The following is an 8,329-nucleotide window of genomic DNA, read 5'->3' as shown; positions in this document are numbered from 1 at the left end:
GAAAGATACTTTGTAATTAATCTGTATGTTCCTAGTGCCTAATATAGTACCTGAAACACAGTAATACCTCAGTAAATAAATGATTAATTAAATGATTAATTAATTAAGCTCAGTGTGGGAGATAAAAATATGGATGAGTTTTTAAAGGAGTAAATAAAATAGTGAATAATACTTCACTATTTTATTAAAAAGTTATTGAGGAGATTATGGGGTGCTTAACATTTTGCAATGTCTGTGGGGCAAGCATGTTCTTCCAGAAAATATTCTGGGATAGATCATTGCTCTGAGTCAGTATGTCATCTCTAATATTGTTTGGTTTGAAACACAAGTGACATGTCCTATCCATATCTTATTTCCTCAATCAAACACAGGATGTTAAAAGGCAATATCTTAGCGCGGGAACGAAGGTGGGGTGCGTGTCTTCCTGGATCCTCCTTGCTGCCTTGGTCCTCATTGCTGTTTCTCCCTGCTTTCTCAAATTCCCCAGCTTCTTTAAAGCACCCACTACCTCTCCTGTTTGAAATTATTTACGGACCTCCCATTTACTCCTCTTCATTCAGTGAAGATTTTAGCACCAAGCTTTCCCCCTCTCTCTCTATATAACTACTCCTGTAGTTAATTTTTTCAGCAGTTTTTTTAACCTCAATTTTTTTATTGATACATAATTGACATATAACATTATATTAGTTTCAGGTGTACCATATAATAATTTCTATATATATAAAATGAAGTGATCACCAAAGTAAGTCTAGTTTACATCTATGGCCACAAATGGTTAACAAATTTTTTTCTTGTGATGAGAACTTTAAAGATCTACTCTCTTAGCAACTTTCAAATATACAGTACAGTATTGTTAACTGTACTCACCATGCTGTACATTATATCCCCAGGACTTGTTTATCTTATAACTCAAGTATTTACCTTTTGACCCCCTTCACCCATTTTGCCCATCCCCCACCTCTGCCGACCACCAATCTGTTCTGTGCATCTATGAGTTCAGGTACTTTGTTCTGTTTTTTAGATTCCACATAGAAGTGAGATCATACAATACTTCTCTTTCTCTGTCTTACTTACTTCACCTAGCATAATGCCTTCAAGGTCCATCCATGTTGCTGCAAAGGCAGGATTTCCTTCATTTCTTTGCTGAATAATATACCATTGTGTATATACACCACATATTCTTTATCTGTTTCTCCACTGATAGACACTTAGGTTGTTTCCATGTTTTGGCTATTGTGAATAATGCTGACATGAACTTGGATGTGCAGCATTATTCTGTAGTTCACATCTGTGTAGGTAATACTTTCACCAACCCAATGTATTAGTTAGGATTAGATTCCACTGCATATAATAGAAAAACCCAAAGTAACAATGGATTAAAAAAGGTTTAAGTTTATTTCCCTCTCATATGAAAAACTCTAGAGGAAGATAGTCCTGAAATGCTGTAACAGCTCCACAGCATCTCTTTCTGCTCCACTATCAGCATATGGCTTCTACCTTATGGTCCAAGATGGCTGCTGGAGCTCCAGCCATTATATGGACATTCTACACAGAGGGAAAGAGAAATATAGAAGGCCACACCCCTTTTCTTTTAAGTACAATTACTAGAAGTTCCATATAACATTTCCACTTAGATCTCATTGGAAGTATTTTGTCACATATATCTAGCTACCAGGAAGCCTAGGAAATGTGTCTTTATACAGAAAGGCAGTGTGTCCAGGTAAAATTAAGGTTCTGTTATTAAGGAGGACGGGAGAATAAGTATGAGTGTTGAGGTAGACCTTTACCACCTGGCCTCTCCCTTCAATGACCTTCTCATTCCAATGATTTTATAATCTACCTATGTCATTACCACCAAAATCTCGATTTCAAGCAACCCACTCTCCAAAACCATCTCTTATCTTTTCAGCACATTCACTCCAGTACTCTAACTCCACAGTTTTTTGACTCCACTTCATGCCCTCCATCAACCTGCTCTATCTTCACTTCCTAGCCTACCTGGTCTATAAGCCATGGTCCAACATTATAATCATATCCTACCATGCATTCTCAATTCCTTAGCCCTTTCCTCCATACTTGCTTGGCTAAACATTACCTTTAGTTATGTGCCTGCACTAAAACACTTAAATATGGCAAGAGAAAAATATCACTGTGCTCATTTGACGTCTGAAATTCATGACCACTAAACCTTGTTTCTTTTTTCTCTAAGAAAACAGAAGCAGTCAGAAGACTTTCACATCTTTCCACTCTGTGCCCAAGGTCTGTAATAGGGCTATAGTCCACAGCCACCCTCTGCCTGCCCATATCAAAATTCCAGACTCCCAGAAGGAGAGCAGGTGTTCAGTATAAACCACACGGTTACACAGTATAGGCACAGAGAGCCACTCTTATCAGTTGGGGTGGTAAGAACCCTCCCGAAATCCAAATTCCCAGACACCAGCCATCGGCCAAAGATGCAAGGTGGCCTTCCGAAGAATAAGCAATCTCAGGCCTGGAGTTATGCTCCACATCCTTGAGAAGGCAATTCATACATAAATGTGGAATTTTTCTGTATAGGAGATTTGTTCCCCATATTCTGGTTGGTTTTAATTCTTTATTTTTGGAGATAATGGGAAGCACTATTATGGTTCCAAGAGTCAGCTACCTCTTTCCTCACACTGCCTTTTATTAGGGATCTCCAGTACTGGTCTCCAGACTGTTGCCTGCCCCAGTGTTTCTCAGAATTTGGTTCTTGATCCAGAAACACCAGCATCATCTGGAACTTGGTAGAAATTCTCAGACCCCATCCCAGACTTACTGAATCAGAAGTTCCAGTCACCAGTCATCTGTGTTTTAGTAAGCCCTCCTGATGCATGGTAAAGTTTAAGAACCACCGATTTAGCCAAAAGGTGAGGAAGACCTGTAATTGCTCTTTCTGTCAGGACTTGAACGGATTCTGAGGTCTCTACTATCTACCAGAACCAACAGACGCTGAGTTATGAAAATTGGGTTGGGATGAGAGTGGTGTGGAGCTGGGGTGTATTCAAACTAGTATCTTCCCTTCCTTGAGGATTTTAAATAAACTTATTTTAAAGCTCTCTTCAGAGTATTCTTTTTCTCTATTTCTTTGGGTGAAAATGTCATTTGAAGAGTCTTCTGGGACTTCCCTGGCAGTCCAGAGATTAAGACTCTGCACTTCCAATGCAGGGGGTACGGGTTTGATCCCTGCTTGGGGAACTAAGATCCCACATGCTGCGCAGCACAGCCAAAAATTTAAAAAAGAAAAAGTCTTCTGAGTCAAGATCATGTCACTGGGCTTCCTCATGTGTTTTACTATTTGGATTACTTTAGTAATTTTTTAAACTTTTTATTTTGAATTGATTTCATTCTTTCAGAAAAGTTGCAAAAAAAATACAAAGACTTCTTGTATAAGCTTTACCCAGGTTCCCTAAAGATAAGACTTCACATAACATTACAACAATTATCAAAACAAGAAAATTAACATTGATATAAAACTGTTAACTAAATCACTTATTCAATTTTCATCACTTTTCCCTCTAATTTCCCTTTTTTGGTTCCAGGATCTTATATTGCATTTAGTTGTTATGTATCATTAATCTCCTCTAATCTTCATCAGTTCTTCAGTGTTTTGCTTCTTTCAGGAACTTGACAATTTGAAAAGAACTAAGTTCCATACTTTATTCTGATTTATTTACTTTATCCCTAATGTTTTTTCTATCACAGACTCCCACTTAGGGTATCACATTACTCCTTATCATTAGGCTGCTTTTAGACTTACACTTTCCTTGTTTTTGATGATCTTGACAGTTTTGAGGAGTACTAGTTAAGTATTTTGTAGACTATCCCTTAATTTGTGATTGTCTGATATTTTTTCCTCATGATTAGTCTAGGGGTTTGGGCTGTCAGGAGGAAAACTACAGAGGTAAAGTGCTATTCTCATCACCTTATATCAAAGGTACTGCTACTGACTTCCCACTAATGATGTTAAGCTGGCTGAGGTTGTGTTTAAGTTTTTCCACTGTAAAGTTATCCTTTTTTCCCCTTTTCTATATTGTATTCTTTGGAAGGAAGTTAATATGCTCCGCCCATACTTAAGGGGTAGACAGTTTTGATCCATCTCCTTGAGCGCAGAGTATGGGGAAAAGGCTCAGAGTTTCCATGCCCTCTCCAAGCGAGCCACTCTCCGTGAATCTCCACGAGTTCACCCACCTGGAAGCTCTCCAAATTCCTGTCCTTTTTGGGGGTTTGTGGAGGCTTCAGTACACAGGCATGATTGATTAACTCATTGTCCATTGGCAATTGTTTCAACCTCCAGCTCCTCTCCCTTCCCCAGAGGTCAGGGTGTGGGACTGAAAGTTCCAACCCTCTAATCACGTGTTTGGTTTTCCTGACAACAGCTCCCATCCTTAGGTTCAGTCCAAAAGGCATTTCGTTAACCTAACAAGAAACACCTTTAATGCTCTCATCACTTAGGAAATGCCAAGGGTTTTGGGATTTCATAAAGAGGGACAAAGACCAAATATATGTTTCCTATTATAAACCATGATATCACAGACCTGAATAGGTATTTCTCCAAAGAAGGTATACAAACGGCCAACAGGTACAGGAAAAGGCACTCAACATTGCTAATCATCAGGGAAATGTAAATCAGAACTACAATGAGATATCATCACCTCATCTGTTCGAATGGTTATTACCAAAAAGACAAGAGATAAGAGTCGGCAAGGACTTGGAGAAAAGGGAAACCTTGCATGCTTTTGTGGGAATGTAAACTGGTATAGCCACTGTGGAAAACAGTATGGAGATTCCTCAAAAATTAAAACATAGAACTACCATATGATCCAGTAATCCTACTTATGGGTATATATCCAAAGGAAATGAAATCAGGATCTTGAAGATATATCTGCACTCCCATGTTCACTGCAGTATTATTCACAGTAGCCAAGATATGGAGACAACCTAAGTATCTGTTTAAAGATGAATGGATAAAGAAGATGTAGCATATACATACACAATGGAACATTATTTAGCCATAAGAAGAATATCCTGCCATGTGCAACATCATGGATGGGCCTTGAGGGCATTATGCTAAGTGAAATAAGTCAGAGAAAGCCAAATACTGTGTTGTGTCACTCATACCTAGAATCTAAAAAAAAAGTCGAACTCAGAGAAACAGAGGGTAGAATGATAGTTGCCAGGGGTCAGGAGTTAGGGGAAATGGGAAGATGTTGGTCAAAGGGTATAAACTTTAAGTTATAAGATGAATAAGCACAGCATGGTGACTATAGTTAATAATACTGTGCTATGTACCTGAAATTTGCTAAGAGAGTAAATCTTAAGCATTTTCCCACACAAACACACAGAGGTGTGAAGTGATAGATGTGAATTACCTTGATTGTGGGAATCATTTCACAGTGTTCACATACATCAAGTCATCATGCTGCATACTTTAAATATATATAATTTTATCATTATACCTCAATAAAGGTGGAAAAAATTAATATCAATGGTATTTGTTTTTAAAAATAATTACTTTCCACAATGGTTGAGTAGTCTCTTTTGTGTATAAACTTGTATCATTCCTCTTCCTAAAGCTGATATTTTAAATAGTATTAAATTGTTTTTATTTTTTATTGAGGTATAATGTTCATACAATAAAATCACCCTTTTTAGTGTACAGTTCTGTAAGTTTTGACAGATGCATAACACCATTACAATCAAGATACAGAAGTATTCTATAACTCCCCCAAATTTCCTAAGGCCCCTTTGTAGTCAACACCTCTTCCCACCTTCAACTCCTGGAAAGCACTGATCTGTTTTCTGACCCTAAGTCTTGCTTTTTCCAGAATGTCATGTAAATAGACTCTGGCTTCTTTCACTTCCCATAATGCATCTGATATTCATCCATGTTGTGTGTATCAAGAGTTTAATCCTTTTCATTGCTGAGCAGTATTCCATTTATGGCTATACCACATTTTGTTTATAGATTTACCAGGCAAAAGACACTTGTGTTGTTTACCTTTTGGGGTGAAAATGAGTGAAGCCACATATGTTTTGTACAAATAAATATTTATGTACAGGTTTTTGTGTGAACCTGTCTTTATATCACTTGAATAAATACCTAAGAGTGGGATTACTAAACTGCATGTTAGGTGTATGTTTAACTTTATAAAAAAGATCAGATTGTTTTTGAAATGGAAATCACCAAGATGAGATGTCACACTCATTCCTGATCACAAGTGGGGATGCAAACTGGGGAGCAGAGACAGGAAAGTAAAGCTCCAGGTGCCGAATCTAACCTGTCATCCAGTTCTGTAAAATCGATATATTCTTCCCCCATTCCCCCATCCTCACCTCTCAGAGGAAGTAGGACACCTTCAGCAGCATGCATAAAAGTATACTGTGTTGCGAAGCCTCCCACGCTCTCCATTATTCTCCTCAGTTTATCAGGCAGAATGGCTTATCTGAGGAGATGAGTGGCAATGACATCTGAGATACAGTAACATCAAGAGAACCCCCACCAATTATTTTGCCTATTACCTTCTTCTTTTCCTTCCCTCTAGAAGGAAGGATAGGACACTGGGGCAACAGCATTAAGTCTGAAGAGAGAAATTATACTGGTGTTGGTTAAGAGATCATGTTTCTTTACCTAGTCTTTCCTGAGTATAAGGAAAAAACAAACAAACATGGGACTAGGGAGAAGCAATTAATCCTTCCTACAGTGTCAAATTACTTTTGTCTTATGTCTAAAATACACAATATGCAAAGTTGACTTTTATTATTAACTACTGACCGATTTATAAATGTTATTAGAGCAGAACAGTGTCATGAATAATCCCCAAAGCAGATTTGCTCCTCCTATGCTGATTTGACGCTTGTAAGGAAATACATACTGGGGACATATTACTTGGCATGGAGAAACCACCCTGGGGCTAGAAAGCTGAACAGTACACAAGTTAATGTTTATTGTATTAGTCCTTCAAGGACCTTGCTTCAGAGTCCTGTGGAAAGATTGAAAGGAACTCGGGGATAAGGGGGGGGGGTAAGATTATCCAAGAAGGAGGTAACTAGACAGTAATGATTTTGGAGGGGTGAGCAAAAGGTTGCAGTAAAAAAAATGTACCTTTTTTTCTGCAAACTGTCTTTGGTTAAGAGCTACAGAATAACTGAGTTTATTAGGGGCAGAGCAAAAACAAAAGGGGGAGCAGAGGATTTGTTGGACTTAAGTGGATGGGTTTTCAACTTAATATAAAACGAACTTTTCAACAAATAGAGCTGCTCATTCAGAAAAGGTGGCCTTGTGTGACTTGGGGTTCCCCATTACTGGCTGTGTTTAAGACTAAGTGCAATTATCCTGTTATAAATGTAGTAAACAGTATTCATGTACCCTTCATTCTGCAAATGTTTACTCTGTACAAGGTGCATGCAAGAACATGAAGAATCAAACCTAGATTTGCTCTCTGCCAGTAGTCAATGCAGTGGTTCTTACACTTTAATGTGTATACACATTCCCTTGGGGATCTTGTTAAAATGCAGAATCTGATTCTGTAGGATGGGGCCTCAGACTCAGCATTTCTAACAAGCTCCCAGGTGATGCCCATGCTGCTGGTCACTATAACACATGCTGAGTGACAAGGGTTTCTAGTAGGTAATGAGACATGCATATAATCATAATACAGAGTAAGAATTAGTAAATACCACCTAAGTCCCATTAATTATCAGTAGAAACCTGAATCTGCTCCAACAAGACTGTCGTTGCCCTTTTCTACCTAAGTATTCCTTCTGATGGTTCTGTTGCTCTCTTTCTTGAATTTCATTTCTTCTGGGGTTGCTCACTGCAAGTGCTGTTTCTTAGCCTAGAATAGCTTTCTCCTTCTCCTTATACTAATTTTAACAATTTGTCAAGATTTATCTCCTGGGACTTCCCTGGTGGCGCAGTGGTTAAAAATCTGCCTGCCAATTCAGGGGACATGGGTTCGATCCCTGGTCTGGGAAGATCCCACATGCCGCGGAGCAACTAAGCCCGTGCACCACAACTACTAAGCCTGCGCTCTACAGCCGAAGAGCCACAGCTACTGAAGCCCGTGCGCCTAGAGCCCGTGCTCCGCAACAAGAGAAGCCACCACAATGAGAAGCCCGAGCACCACAATAAAGAGTAGCCCCCGCTCGCCGCAACTAGAGAAAGCCCGTGCGCAGCAACGAAGACCCAACGCAGTCAAAAATAAATAAACAAAAATATTTTTTAAAAAAAAGATTTATCTCCTAATTATTCCCTGTTCCCTGGGGACCCAGTCAGGCTGTCTGCTCCCCATAGCACTTAGTTTTAACC

At 38.9% G+C, this 8,329-nt stretch overlaps 1 long non-coding RNA gene across 4 annotated transcripts in view; it reads right to left on the bottom strand.

The window, feature by feature from the left end:
* Nucleotides 1-8,329, bottom strand: part of LOC137219236 (uncharacterized) — a 53,174-nt gene that overhangs the window by 44,319 nt on the left and 526 nt on the right. The window lies entirely within an intron of this gene.

Source organism: Pseudorca crassidens, chromosome 2 (assembly GCF_039906515.1).
Source record: "Pseudorca crassidens isolate mPseCra1 chromosome 2, mPseCra1.hap1, whole genome shotgun sequence".
In the NCBI taxonomy this organism is placed as follows: Eukaryota; Metazoa; Chordata; class Mammalia; order Artiodactyla; family Delphinidae; genus Pseudorca; species Pseudorca crassidens.
This window is presented reverse-complemented; position numbering and strand designations above follow the sequence as displayed.